Source organism: Rhineura floridana, chromosome 17 (assembly GCF_030035675.1).
Source record: "Rhineura floridana isolate rRhiFlo1 chromosome 17, rRhiFlo1.hap2, whole genome shotgun sequence".
NCBI classification, from domain to species: Eukaryota; Metazoa; Chordata; class Lepidosauria; order Squamata; family Rhineuridae; genus Rhineura; species Rhineura floridana.
Genome location: NC_084496.1, coordinates 25409139 through 25424258, shown reverse-complemented (window position 1 = coordinate 25424258; position 15120 = coordinate 25409139). Strand labels below are relative to the sequence as shown.

Below are 15120 nucleotides of genomic sequence, written 5' to 3'. Positions count from 1 at the left end.
CCACACAGCCATGAAGCTCACTGAGTGACCTTGGGCCAGTCACTGCCTCTCAGCCTCAGAGGAAGGCAATGGGAAACCCCCTCTGAATACCGCTTGCCATGAAAACCCTATTCATAGGGTCGCCATAAGTCGGGATTTACTTAAAGGCAGAACATTTACATTTAAGCATTTTTAACCCACCTTTTGCCATATGGTTCCAGGACAGGTTTTGTACAGCCCAATACAAGTAAACCTGTAATACATAAACATTACTAGACCATCAATTAAGGACACAAGAAAAGCTCTACAGATCAGGCCAGTGGCCCATCTAGTCCAGCATCCTGTTCTCACAGTGGCCAACCAGGTGCCCATTATGGGAAGCCCCCAAACAGGACCTGAAAGCAACAGCACTCTCCCATAGGGATGGGAGAGAAAATTGATTTGGCTTGCATTTAAAGGCAAACCTACCAAATGCACATTTTCCGGAACAGCATGAGAACTGAAACACAGCCATCCCTCAGAATTTTGCAATCCAGTTCTCCAGCCAAGGAATGTGTACAGAACTGCATATATTAGAATAAAGTGTGCATAAAATAACATATAAAATGCATTATATTAGGGAAAATATAAATATTTGGGAAAATATGTTTTGCAAAAATGTATATTTGCATACAAACATGTGTATGTTAGGAGAAATTTGCACTAAAACACCTCACTTGCGAGAAGAACCAGATTCAGGCCAGCACAGTGTTGATAGCGAGTGGGTACAATCAAATCTGGAGTATCACCGTGAGGTTTATGGGTGTTTGAAATGAGGCCTCTAAAATGTACACTAAAATGCTGGTGAATTTTCATGAGAACTTTTTCAAACTACACAAATGGATGTGGAATTGTGGAGAAACAAAACTGAAGATCAGTAAAATGAGAAACAGAGAAATAGAAATTGCATTATATTAGGGGAAATTGCTTTGCAAAATGTGTATATTAGGCAAAATTACATAGAAAAATGTGTATATTCGGGAAAAATCCAGTGGAGAGCGGGACTGAAGAATGAAACAATGAGAAACTGAGAAAAACTGGAAGTGACAGATTTGCCCATTCCTCCTCTCCTCACTGGTCTTATATTGCCTCTGACAGGAACATAGCCATTGTGGCTATTAGCCATCGATCACTACTATTGATAACTGAATCAATGGCAATCGGACACAACAACAACACTATGTTGGGAGGGATATTCTGATCCCATCCTCCAGCCCCAAAGGTCTGTGCAAAAAAGGTGCGCCATGACCTGACATTGAAATGCTTACAGTGATAGGCCAGATGCAGCTCAGGGGGCGGGGCATTCCACAGCCTCGGGGCCAACACAAGAAGGCCCTCTAATCCATTGCCACCCTTCAAAGTTCACTTTGCATCGTTTGAGTAGGAGATGTACGGACGGGCCCTGGCAAGGAGTCCCAGGCACAAAGGGCAGCAAGGAAGAATGGGTGGAGTCATTTAAAATGAGCTGTTGATATTGCATTATATACAGGACTGCTGGTTGCAATTCCACCGCCAGCTTTCTTTGCTGTTTCTTTCTTATCAGGATAAGCCCCACATCCCCTCCCAAATCAATAGATTTTTTCCACTGCACCCCAAAAACATATCCCTCCCACCAGCAACTTTTTTCACCCCACTCCCAAAATTGTCAGATATGTCTAAGTCAAATACTTTGGCCCAACTCTACTGCACCTCATTCTCCCGTTACAACTTGAGGACAATAATACTGATCTTCTGTACAGGGCTGTTGTGAGGGTTTCAAGATATTGCACTCTATCAAGGCGCTATATAAATAACCATTTCTGTTCTTCAAATCCAGCAGGAGGGGAATCCCATGCTTTGAGGAGAGAAAGGGGGTGGGTGATGAATGTTTTTCAACAGGGAACAAGGAGATGCTAGCTGCTGTTAGGGTGCATCTTGGGAAACCAAGGGGGATTGGAATACAGGAATTTTAAAATGTCAAATAATCCGAAACTGTGTACGCACAAAAAGGGATGGCAAATGAAAACGAGGGAACAGAGTGAGGGTGTTGCATGAGATTCAATTGAATTGGAGATAATGGCAAGGAGCAGCAAACTAATCAAGTTGGTTTGGGTTGATGGTTTGCAGTAGGCGGCTGCATCCCATCCCTAGCCGTACCAAAGGCCATTAGTGATGGATTTTTGCAGCCTGTCCTCCTTATTAATGCATGGGGAGCATTGATCCCTCATTGACGAAGCTTCTCATAGCAACCCGTGCGCTATGCGTTACAGCCTGTGCATATGCAAATCAGAGATGGCGCAGTATACCTTTCTGAATTGAGACCTCATGGGGTTCATTTTTCAGGTCAGTGCACCCAGGGGATTTCAAATTTTGGGCAATTTAAAGGAGACAGTATTTTAAGCAGCAAACAGCCTTTGCTTTGTTTTTTTTAAAGGCATCCTCTTAGCCCAGGCGTGGGGAACCTTTGGCCCTCCAGATGTTGCTGGCCTGCAAGCTGGCCTGCAAGCTGATCAGCAACATCCGGAGGGCCAAAGGTTCTCTACACCTGTTTTAGCTTACAAAATACTTCTACATTCCTTCCTTTGTGGCCCTGAGTGGGTGGACTCTGAAAGTACAAGATCCAACTCTGGGCCAGACAGTTGTGGTATTTTTGCAGGGGGAGGGGGGCTTGCATGGAAAACGAAGCCATAGAAATGGGTGATTTCCCTCCTCACTAGCTTACATCAGGGATGGACCCCCACACACTCCAAGGTCACCCTGAAAATGATTTGGGCTTTTTGAGTGGGCCAGTCCAACAGCTGAAAAACCTCAGGGGACATACCGCTTGGATGGCGATGCATGCCACTTGATTGAGGACAGTCCTCTTATCTGATGACTTGTATTTGTATTTTCCTTTTACGAGTGTTGAATTGTGGTAGCCTAGAGCCAGTGTGGTGTAGTGGTTAGAGTGCTGGACTACGACCTGGGAGACCAGAGTTCGAATCCTCACACAGCCGTGAAGCTCACTGGGTGACCTTGGGCCAGTCACTGCCTCTCAGCCTCAGAGGAAGGCAATGGGAAACCCCCTCTGAATACTGCTTACCATGAAAACCCTGTTCATAGAGCCGGGATCGACTTGAAGGCAGTCCATTTCATGGCTCTGATTGAGCAATGAAGATTCATTCAAGAGTCATTCATTCGTTCAATCCAGTTTAAAGACAGAGAACCCTAAAGGAGTGAAGCCTGCAGGGGTCTTGAATTTGCCCATCAGCAGGCACTCTTCTCGCCCCGTCACAGCCTTATCCATGCTATAATGAGATGTATTACATTTCTCTTTAAATCCCAGGGATTACTTCCAAATTTGCCCCTCTACATATAAATTTGCTTATGCAAATTTTTATGCAAATACTTGCTGCAGATCAAACTTCCTCCATTGCCTCAAGTGCATTGAGCTTCAGTCAAGTCAGTACCTGCGTAAAGTTGCCAGCCCTCCTGATGTTCAGGTAAATTGAGTGCTGTACATGCACGTATGTGTATGTGAACAAGCCCAAGTGCTCTCGGGTATCCCAGAGATTCACCATTAAGATAGGTGAATGAGGTTTTATCCTGGCAGCTAGGGATGGAGATCAATTCAATTTAGTTCACATTTAAAACCAAATTGATCAAATTCGCATTTTCTGGAAAAAACGTGAGAACTGAAACTGAGCCATTCTTTGAAATTCGCACTTATCTGAATTTTACAGTGCAGGTCTTCCTCCAAACAGTGTTGACAAAAATGCATATATTAAGGGGAAATGTGCTTACAAATGAATATATTAGTGAAAATAACATGCAAAAATGCATTATATTAGGGGAAATGGCTTGCAAAAACGTGTACAGTAGTCAAAGCTGCAAACAAAAATGTGTTTATAAGGAGAGATTCGCAGTAAAATGCTGAAGAATTTTCATTTCTTGGAAAAAAATCTCAAATATCTGCAGAAATCCAGATAACCGAATTTAAGACTGGAAAAATGAGAGGCTGAGAGAACTGAAATTGCCAGATCCTTCCATCCCTTACTGGCAGCGTTCTAGGGAAGGGCTGAACCTCACAACCAGCATATCCTTTCCCTTTGGCAGCAGCAAAATTAACACACATGAACAAAGGCAAGACAGACGGAACATGGTGTGCCACAATTGTGGTGTTAAGAGGCCCTCCGTCGACTCTCATGTGATGATATCAGTTATCCTACCATCTTCCCAGTTCTTTTAGATCCTTCGTTCCTCCTTCTCCCCCTCCCCCCTTTTTTTGAAACATTACAAATCAAATGGCTTAAAATGGGAAGCATCAGAAACCCTAAAGCCATCATCTGTTGTTGAGCATGACAGTAAACCGTACCTTGGAATGTTTTGCATGGCAACTGTTTCCAAGACACCCTGCATCTGTACGCCTGCCTCTCCCAACAGATTGCCATCATGCCCTACACATATTTCAGCAGTGAGTGATGGAGGTTTAGGCAAGCCCGGTGAGAGACAGGCAGAGAGCAGCACCTGGGTGCCACTTTATGTGATGGGGAAACAGTCACGGGAACTTGTCAGAGAGAGCCAAGGTAGACTGGATACGTTTCCTCAGTGGAATCGAGCACCAAAGGCTGAACTCGGCACCTCATTGCCAAGTGAGCGAACTGGGATGAACATGAAAGCGTAAGAAGAGCTTGCTGGATCAGGTCAGTGGCCCATCTAGTCCAGCATCCTGTTCTCATGGTGGCCAGCCAGATGCCTGTGGGAAGCCCACATGCAGGACTTGAGTACAAGAGCAACTCTCCCTTCCTGTGGTTTCCGGCAACTGGTGTTTGGAAGCATACCACTTCTGACTATGGAGTCAAGGCATAGCCATCATGGCTAGTAGCTGCTGATCGCCTTCTTCTCCCTGAATCAGTCTAATCCTCTTTTAAAGCCATCCAATTACGTGGCTATTATTGGCCACATTCACACTGTACATTTATTCCACTATTATTCCACATTAAATACTCATGGCTTCCCCCAAAGAATCCTGGGAAGTGTGGTTTGTGAAGAGGGCTGAGAGTTGTTAGGAGGCTCCTATTTTCCTTAGAGAGCTACAATTCCGAGTGGTTTAACAGTCCCACTTCCCAGGGGACTCTGGGAATTGTAGCTCTATGAAAAGATTAGGAGTCTCCTAACAACTCTCAGCACCCTTCGCAAACTACACTTCCCAGGATTCTTTGGGGGAAGTCATGACTGTTTAAAATGGAATAATAGTGGAATAAATGTACAGTGTGAATGCAGCCATTGCCTCTTGTAGGAGCAAATTCCATAGTTTGAACTTTGCGGTGTGGGAAGAAGTACTTTCTTTTGTCTGTCCTGGATCTTCTAACAACCTTCCAAGCACCATGGCAGAGGGGCAGAGAATATGCTTGGCATACAGAGGGTCCCTGGGTCAGTCCCTGGCATCTCCCGGTTAAAAGGGATGAGGCAGCAGGAGAAGCTGAAAGGGAAAGGGGTGAGGTGCACGGAGCTCATCGTGCCTTGGCGGAGCCACTCCAATGCTCCTGCCACAGAGCACCAAGCTCTCCGCGCCTGCCTCTCTGCCCCTCGGTAAGTGGCCACGCCCCATGGTGTTGGGAAGCAAGGGGAACGATGCATCCCCAGCTGTGCCAACAGCCGCTACTGGCAGCCTCCAAAATCTGCCCAGAAGGGATTATGACCCTCATACTTAAAAAGGTTCCCCACTCCTGTGTTAAGGGAGAGAGAACGTGTGTGTTCCATCTAGGGTTCTAAGCACTGACCCCCATGGGTGAGTCACAGGGCAGACCCACAGCAGGATCAGGCAGGGCACAAGCTAAGGTGGGAAGTGATGGCATTTTAATTTTTTTAATAAGTCATCATATATTTTAAAAAAAGGACAGACATGTTGACCGTGTTTGCACGTAACACTAAACCATGGCTTGTTTCTCCAATGCTTGGTTGGTTTTTCCAGCTGCTCTCGCCTCTGTAGCTTGTTGAACATCTGGGGTGGATTGTCCAGACAAACCATGGTTAAAGCAAGGCTGTTGGCTTTGGACATAATGCCAAACTACAATGAAAACAAGTCACAGTTTGTAAGCCAACAACAAACCATAGCTTCACCTCGTGATTTGTTGCCAGGAAACAAACTCTGGTTAGTCAACTGGGCCAGGTTTTAACTGAACAAGCCTTTATTTATGTATTTAACAAAATGTATATATCACTTGATAGCTTAGCATTGTATGCAAGCCAGGCCAGCATAAAGACTTGATAGGTTATGTTAAACCATTTGTAGAGCAAAAACATAGTTTTTCTCAATCCAGAATCATTCATGCTTGACCTCAACATGCTGCTTTACAACTAGATCGTTTCTAGAACCTGCCATCCACAAGGGCTGGTGTAATTGATACACATTTGAAAACCCTCCCCTTGATTATGTTATCCACACCTTTGCCTCCCTGCACATGCCCCAGGTAAATGAAGAAGGAAGTGGTGATTGCAATCTTAGCATACGCTAGCATTGCCAGGTCTCCGGATTTCACCCGGAGACTCTGGGTATTTTTGGGTCCTCCTCTCTGGGTGAGGCACCCCAGTCTCTGGTTTCTGGTTGGTGGGGGTGCAACAATGGGCCCAAATCTCCATTCCCTGGGAAAATTGAGGCCCATTGCTATGCCCCCTGGCTTTGGAGCTGACTGTATTCGATTGGCAGGGCAAGGAGGAACTTCTTTTATTTTTAGAATGAAACCCGTTTCTCAACAAGTGCTTTTCAGGGGCAAAAAACATACACTAGATCTAGATTGTGCATGTACTACACAGAAAAAAACAAGAACTCAGTCTCCACTGCTTCCAGAATAAAATGCCGTGTGTATGCAGCTTAAGTTGCAGAATCTGGAGTTTGCCAGTTTTTCAGAACATGGATTTGCTGGCTGGCAATTGTGCAGAAAATCTGCAAGTCTCCTGGCATTAACTTCCTGTTAAGCTCCCATTACAGCAGGGGTGGGAGGGTGGGGATTCGATCTCTTCCTCATCACAGCCACAACTCGTCTCTTGTGCAAGCCTGCTGGGCATCAGATGTCCCTCCCCACTTCTCTCCCCATTTCCCCTCGGGAAGAGCATCTGTCATTTGACACATGCCATGTCCAAGACCCATCAGGGTCAAAAGGTCAGAGGGGTTCAGCTCAAATCCCATCACTGTGCTCTGTGTTCGATTGGCAGAATGAAAAAGCTGCACTGGATTGGGGGGGTGGGAGAGAAGGCTGGAGTCATCCCCCCCCCGCTATGCCCAGACCTCCCACGGCCACCACCTCCACTCGACACACACGTCTCCAAGCGACCTTGATTTATTTGTTCATAAGGGAAACAGCAGCTTGTTGTGTGCATTGGAGAGCCTTGCCTGCTTGTGCCTCTTTATCTTCTCTTTCCCCCCCTCCCCAAATCCTTTCCTTCCACCTCTCTAGGGATCAGCAGCAATTTTTCCTCCTCTGAAGAAGCTTGCAAGAGGATGAGTGAGTCTGGGAAGCCAATCTAATTGGCAACCAAGTAATACCCCGGGGGAGACGTGTCGTTTGGTCATATCTAAGTACATTCCTGCCGGCTTTTAAAGGCACAACTGGATCTCAGACTTGGCCAGCAAAAATACCAGCGGCTCTAAGCTCCTTATCTATTACCAGCAGATTAACTCCTTAATTGTCCCTTTTGGAAGTTTCCCTGTTCCAAAATTACTGCCCGGTCTCATTGAATGCACCCTCTCCTTTTAACTTTTTTTTGTAACATCTAGGACTAAAGCAAAGGGGAAAACAGTAATATATGAGAGACAGGAAGTGGCTGAGGAGAAACCTTTGCACAGTGGTGTAAACGGGTGCAATTGTCCAGGGTCTCAGGGGGTCTTAGATCCCTTACATTTTTAGGAGCAGGGTCTCCGCAGGGTCCCTATGTCTTCAGCATCCTATGAACCAATCAGCATGAAAGGGGAGTGTGTTAGCCTCTAAAAAGAGTCTTCTAACATGCTTCCTTGTCCTTCCCTGCTGATTGGAGCCAATCAGAGTGAGAGGCGGTGAGTTCTTTCATGCTGATTGGCTCCTAAGAACATCTGTTGTGGTGGGTGAAGGCATTAACAAGGATCTCTTTCTCAGCCCAGCAGCAAAATGAGGAGGGGGATGGGTGGTGGCCGTGACTATCGTGAAGGGACCCTGTACTTCTGAATTTGCCACTACTCTGCTGGGTGTGAAACCCATGATTTGTGTGCAAAATGTCCTACATGTAGCCTCCCAGGATCTCCAGTTAGGCTGCCTACATTAAAAACTCATGACTTCCCCCAAACAATACTGGGAACTGTAATTTGTTAAGGGTGCTGGGAATGGTAGCTTTGTGAGGGGTAGACTACAGCTCCCAGAATTCTTTGGGGAAGTCATGTGATTTAAATGCATGGTATGCACATAGCCTTAGGAGGATTCAGCAGAGCTTGGAAGAACCCTTAGAGAAGTCCTGGAGGTGATGAGGAAACAGCACAACTGAAGGAGATGCACCAGTGATCTGACTCGGTAGAAGGCAACTTCATATGGTTTGAACCAACGATAGGAAAGATTGCAAAGGTAAAAAAAGAAAAAGACTCTCAGAGTCCCCCCCCCCATCTGAAGTTATGTGGGTGGTGATCAGGAGCAGGGCCTTTTCAGTTGTGGGCCCCCAACTATGGAATTCCCTCCCCCAGTGAGGTTCACCTGGGCCAATATTTGTTACCTTTTCACTACCAGCTAAAAATCTTTTAATTTGTGCAGGCCTTTTAGCCAGGAGTGGTGTTAGGGGGTGGCTCAGGGGGCCTAAGCCCCAGGTCCTTTGCACTGAGCCCCAGTCCTCCTACCCCATTCCATCCACCCACTGGGGAAGGGCAATAGCTCAGTGGCAGAGCATCTGATTTGCATGCGGAAGGTCCCAGGTTCAATCCCCAGCATCTCCAGATAGGGCTGGAAAAAGACCGTTGCCTGAATCCCTAGAGAGCCGCTGCCAGTCAGTGTAGGCAGCACTGAGCTAGATAGACCAATGGTCTACCAGTTGCTGGGAATGAGAAGTAGGGAGAGTGTGGCTCTTGTGCCCAGGTCCTGTTTGCAGGCTTCCCATTGGGGCATCTGGTTGGCCGCTGTGAGAACAGGATGCTGGACGGGGCTCCAGCAGATATTCTTATGTCTGACTCAGTATAAGGCAACTTCCTGTATTTTTTAAACCATAATTTATTTTTTACTTTGCTCATTAGCAGCCAAAGAGGGAGGGCATAGCCAAAGAGCAACACTTCCAACATCAAGCATTGCTGCAGCTTACCTCAACATGGCAGGGTGGTGGAGAGCCTGGGACTGCACAAGCACACTAGTAGAGCCAATCCGGCTGTCCCCCCCAATGTGTCTGCGCAGTCCCAACCCCCAGTGGCTCCATGTCAGTAGGGCAGTGGAATCCGCTCTGGGTTTTAGTCTGTATTTTCAACGAGCTGTCCAAGGTGATTCATGACCTTGGATAGCTCCTTGAAAGCTCGAACTAAAACCCAGAGTGGATCCCACTACCCTACTGACATGGAGCCTTCAGGTGCCACTGCCAACCCCTCTGCCATCCTGCCCTGCCCCACTGAGTGGCTGGGCGCATTGCAAACCAAGCCACCTGCCACCTTAATTTGTTCAGAAACACATTTGATTATGGGCCTGATTATGGGTGGAGGCATCAGCCCCTTAGAGACAAGACTGCCGCCATCTTGGGTGGTGGCAGCCATGTATACGCAGCGCATGGGGCGTTCACACTGACACACTAAAGTGACATGTAGAGAGGCAGACAGGCTTATTCACATGACTTGACACTGCTGTGGATTGCAGAGTGGGAGCTCTACCCTCCCACCCCAAGGAGGGCCCCCTCAGGGCAGCAGGGGCCCTCGGCCAGGGCCCAATCTGGCCACCAGCTGGCACCAGCCCTGTTTGCTTACACAAGAGTTAATGCAGTAGTTCGTTCAACTATCTCTGGTCTTTATTGAGCGTTCATACTGAATTTTTAATAGTGTGGTTATATGACAAACAGCATTCTCCATTCATCCTGATTTGCCTGTGGGGTGTTTACACATCTTCCTGTTCATCATTTGTGTATCTGACACTTTTCAATGCATTTCCGCTTCACTTTCCTAACCACAAAAAGTCTGCTTTTTAAAAAATGGGTTTCTTGTGCTCAGGCAACAAAGTGCATTTATCCACGTTAATTACACAAACATAAAGTACTGATATGCACCTTAAAGCCTCCCGCAAAATTGCAGCATTCTGGAGGCACCCTTACATATTTAGGGTTGGGGGGTGCAGAGAGAGAAAAGGAGTGCATCTCCAAAAATACCTGATTCCTAAATTGATCCGTAAGACATTATTTTCTTTGGTGCCTTAACGATAGGGGAAGACAATTTTTCACCATATAATGCAGGAGTGTGGAACCTCCAGCCCATGAGCCAATCTTGGACTGCCAAGGAGTCTTTGGCCTGCAACAAGGCCTTTTTAAAGTAAACGTTGTGTCCCAATGGCCACCCAGTCTTAGGTTTGGACACCCAGTGGACACAAATGGACACATATTTTTATCAATGAACCAAGAACCCATATTCAGATGGGAAGGCACTGAAACTGACTAGAAATAGGAAATTTTAGTGAAATTGAATAGAAACAGTAGAACATAGGGGCAGGTTGCATGATAATTCTTAGACCATCAGTCTTTCTGAAAAACATCTTAACAAAAATCTCTCTCCCTGTACACTGTGATGTCTGGTTCTCTGTATCTTTGTTCATTTTTTTCATAAGAATTCTGCTACAGCAGGGCGTCAAATTTTAATTTTAATTAGTGTTTTGATTCATGAATTTACTAGTGGATTGGCAGGCTAGTAGGAATTTTGCTAGGCTAGTAAGTTATATAAATGCATTTGCAAGGCTCTATTCACTTTTTCTTTTTTAACCACTTTCACCTCAATCCAAATGTCAAGGCTTGTATATGGCAGAGAGGCTTCCACATGCAAGCCATTTGAATGAAAAAAATGGACACCCAGTGACAATTTGTTATAAAAAACGCCATGGCCTGCAAGGCCATTTCCACAAACACCTCCCACTTTCCCATCAGCCGACATCAGGTTGACGTCAGGTGATGGTCAGGGTGGCGTGGTTCAATTCTGCTGGTGGCTGCTTTGCCAGGACGTTCCCTGCAGGCGAAGGCAAGCCCACAGAGAGAGCAAGAAGCAAACCCCTTCCCTCACGGGTCAATTTTGATAAGTGGGCTTCTAGAACTGTCCACCTATCAGTCACCTGACATCAGATGACTAACAGGTGGGTAGTCACGCCCACCTGTCAAAGTTGGCCGGGGGTGGAAGAGAGAAAGAATGGGCCCACCAGGCCAAAAAGGTTGCCCACCCATCATACAGAGGTTATGAGTGTGAGCTGTGACCCCTCAGGCCACCTGTTCCTATTTCTCCTCAGTCACCATCTCAGGCACTATTCTTGAAGCCAAGTGTGGGGAACCTTTGGCCCGCCACATGTTGCTGAACTGCAGCTCCCATCAGTCCCAGCAAGCATGGCCGGTGGCCAAGTATGATGGGAGTTGTAGTTCATCAACCTCTGGCAGGCCAAAGGTGCCCCACCCACCTCCTATAAGCCTAAGGTCTCCCTGCTTCATCTTTAACAATAATTTGATAATAATGGCCTGACCAATGGAAGCTTGCTGAGCTGATGAGTATGAAGCTGTTTTGAGCATACATCAGCCAGCACATGTTCACAGCAGCGATTCTTCCAAATCCCTAAACCTAAGCCATTTCCATGCACACACCCCAGTGATTTTTTCCCCTCTCTCCCTCACAACCCTCTTTCAATGAATTAGATTTCTGAGGGGAGGCACGCTTTGTGGGGTGGGGGCTGGCAGGGGGCATGGTGGCAGAGAGAAGTGGGCAGCGCCACCCGTAGGCCGTGCCGTAGACCGCATTTCCCTCCTGGAGTTAATCTGTCTGTTTCATGAGCAGAGGCTGGAACTGGAGTGCCTGAGAATAAGTGGCTCCCCCACTGGGCCTGTTAGCGTGAAAGAGGTGCGGGCAATGTTCCCTGCGGCGCCTGACGAGCTTTCTCTCAGAGCTGCCGAGCCATCCCACCCCGCTCCTTTCCCTCATGATGAGCTGGAGGAAACGGATTGATTGATTTGGAGAGCGCATGGCGGCGCGTCCCTCGTGCCAAGTGCTCCCAAAGGAATGCTCACTGCTACAATGACTTTGGCCTTTGGTAAGGCCTCAGTTCACCCTCTCCCCTTGTCTTCTCTTTCTTTCTCTCCCCCATCCCCTCTTTCTCACTTGCTTCTGTTCCCCACTTCCTCTATTTCCACCCAGCAGCTGTCTGAGTCATCGAAAACACTCTTTCGACTGAGGGCCACCTGCGGTCACCGGATGACGTGAAGTGCGCTTCTCTGGCAAGATGGGTTTAGCGTTGTTGTTTTGCTGGTGGGCGAACACGGGTGACTTTGTCAGAAGGACGGCGGCCTGCATTGCATATGCTAAAACTGCTTCTCAAAATGTGTGTGTGTGTGGGGGGGAGGGATTATGTTCATTTTCCCACCGCCCCACCTCCTACAAGGGGGGGTATTAGGCTCTGGGAAGATCTGGAGGCTCAGCTGGTGCGGTGCAGCGTCGTTCAAGGGAGCGCCAGAGCATTATGCTTCATTACTGGGCTGTCTGCTCCTCTCAGGAAGATGAGGGCTCTCCTGGCAGCGGTACATCTCTGGCGCACAGACCTGTCTGTCGGCCAGCCGTTGCCAGAGCTCAACCTCTAAACGTGGAAGGAGGAAGGGGGAGGAGGAGGCTGTGGCCATGGGGACGAGCGTGCAAAGCCAGGAAGAGGATTTCTGAAAGAGATTATGAAGGAGGGAAGTCTCTGGGAGGCGGAGGCGCTGGCAAAATGCATGGGAGTGGCAGGGAGTAGCTCATGCACTCCAGCTATTTCTGTTTGCTAGGGACAGCCTCCATTTTTTGGGCCCTGGGCCCTGGCAAATCACTGTTCCGTCCTGATTTTGGCCTTTTGGGAACCTGGTTGCTAGTGTATGTTGCTGCAGCAGGCATTCTTCAGAGTTTGGCTCCATTCCCAAAACCTTTAGAACAGCCTCCCTCAACCCTGTGGCCTCCAAATGTTGGACTCCCTAGTCAGCATAGGATGATGGGAGTTAGGGAGTCCCAATGACATCTGGAAGGCTCTGAGTTGGGAAAGTCTGCTCTAGAACTTAAATCCTTGGGCAGATCCCCACCATACATTTAAAGCCCATGACTTCCCCCAACGAATCCTGGGAATTGTAGTTTCTTAAGGGTGCTGGGAAGTTGTAGCTCTGTCAGGGGGAAACCACAGTTCCCAGGATTCTTTCTGTGTTGAACATGATTAAAATATATGTTGTGGATCTGCCGCTTGTATGTGTTACTCAACGTACCTTGACAGTACCACACATGCATATAAATGCACGCGCTTGGACTCTAAGGAGCAACACAGTGTGCAGCCTGACATATCACACACTGCAGATGCAGAGGTCTATTTTTGAACTGCTGAGAACAGATTGTAGGAGAATTATATTGCTCAAGTATATCTTTACACCTCTGATCAAACCATTGTCCCAGCTTTTGAGTTTGCAAAGGAACGGGCTGCTGGAGAGACTAAAGGGATCAAGCTGGCCAAGTAGAGCCTTCAGCAGTGTATAACTGGGGGAAAGGGCTTGGGTCGTAAGAGAATCAGGCTTTACAAGCACGTCTCTGTGTTCATCCGTGAAAACGTTGGAGGCTAGGCTAGGCTGCTTTTTGGAAAGGGCTCTTGGCTAGGAATGCATGATTGACACTGCTGCAGGGGTGAGCAACTTTGTGTTGGGGACTTCACACCAAGAGTGGCAGAAGCAGTGGCAGAAATAGAGCGCGAAAATAGGGTGGTCCAGCCCAATCTTGGCTCTGGCCCCACCCCATTTCCGCGCTCTATTTCCTTCCTTCCTTCCTTCCTTCCTTCCTTCCTTCCTTCCTTCCTTCCTTCCTTCCTTCCTTCCTGTCTCTTTTTCTCCTACCTCCCTTTCCTGTCCTTGCCAACCATATAACATTAGGCCGAGGACAACATATACATGAAAGATTGTCTTACCCCTTATAGACCCAGTCGATCACTGTGCTCTGCAGATGAGGGCCTCCTGCAGATACCACCCCATCAGGAGGTCTATTCCACACAGCAGGGAAATGGACCTTTAATGTGGTGGCACCAACACTTTGGAGTTGCCTCTCCTTAAATATTAGGCAGGTGCCGTCTCTGCCATTTTTTCGACGCCTACTGCAGACCTTCCTCTTTCAATAAGCCTTTTAAGTAGAGACCTTATACCAGTTTGCGTCTCTTTTGGAATTGTTTTTAGGATGTTTCTAAAGGTGTTTTGTTTTTAATATGTTCTATAGATGTTCTTAGTGTTTTGTTGTTGGTTTGCAGCCCTGGGCTCCTTCTGGGAGGAATGGCAGGATATAAATTTATTTCACAACAACAATAACATGAAATGTCACTTTGGACCACAGAGTCTAGAAGCTCCCACACCTGTAAGAGTTGTACAGTTTTGTCACGCAGATAAAGCTACACCTGTGCCAATATTTTCTCCTGCATCAGATTACCTGTTTTGTATTTATTTATTTTTCCTGCTCCTTTGCCTTTAACGGCAGCCTGGAGGGCAGAAATCAAGACAGCAAACCTTTCCCCATCACTTTTATCTCCATGCCAGAAAAAGCATAACCTCCTTCAATGGGAGATGGACAGATGTTGGTTTGCTTTTGCTTTCCAGAGCATTGAAAGCAGTTTGAAAGACAAGAGGGTTGTCTCCAACTAAATCCTACTGAGAGTAGATCTATTGGGCATGACTAATTTAGGGCTATTCATTTCAGTGGGTCTACGCTGAGTAAGATCCTCAGTGGCGCAGAGTGGTAAGCGGCAGTAACGCAGCCGAAAGCTCTGCTCACGGCCTGAGTTCGATTCTAACGGAAGGAGGAAGTTGAATCTCCGGTAAAAGGGGTCAAGGTCCACTCAGCCTTCCATCCATCTGCGGTCGGTAAAATGAGTACCCAGCATATGCTGGGGGGTAAAGAAAGGCCGGGGAAGGAACTGGCAATACCACCCC

At 47.3% G+C, this 15120-nt stretch overlaps 1 protein-coding gene across 6 annotated transcripts in view; it reads left to right on the top strand.

Annotated features, from left to right (window-relative positions):
- The window catches only part of RAI1 (retinoic acid induced 1), a 240349-nt gene that overhangs the window by 147146 nt on the left and 78083 nt on the right, over positions 1–15120 (top strand). The window contains exon 1 of one of the 6 annotated variants that reach the window (XM_061600181.1): positions 8531–8567. The exons of the other annotated variants lie outside the window; for them this stretch is intronic. The gene's annotated coding sequence lies outside the window, so the exon portion shown is untranslated. Of the gene's footprint in view, positions 1–8530; positions 8568–15120 lie in introns of those variants that run through there. 6 annotated transcript variants of the gene reach the window in all.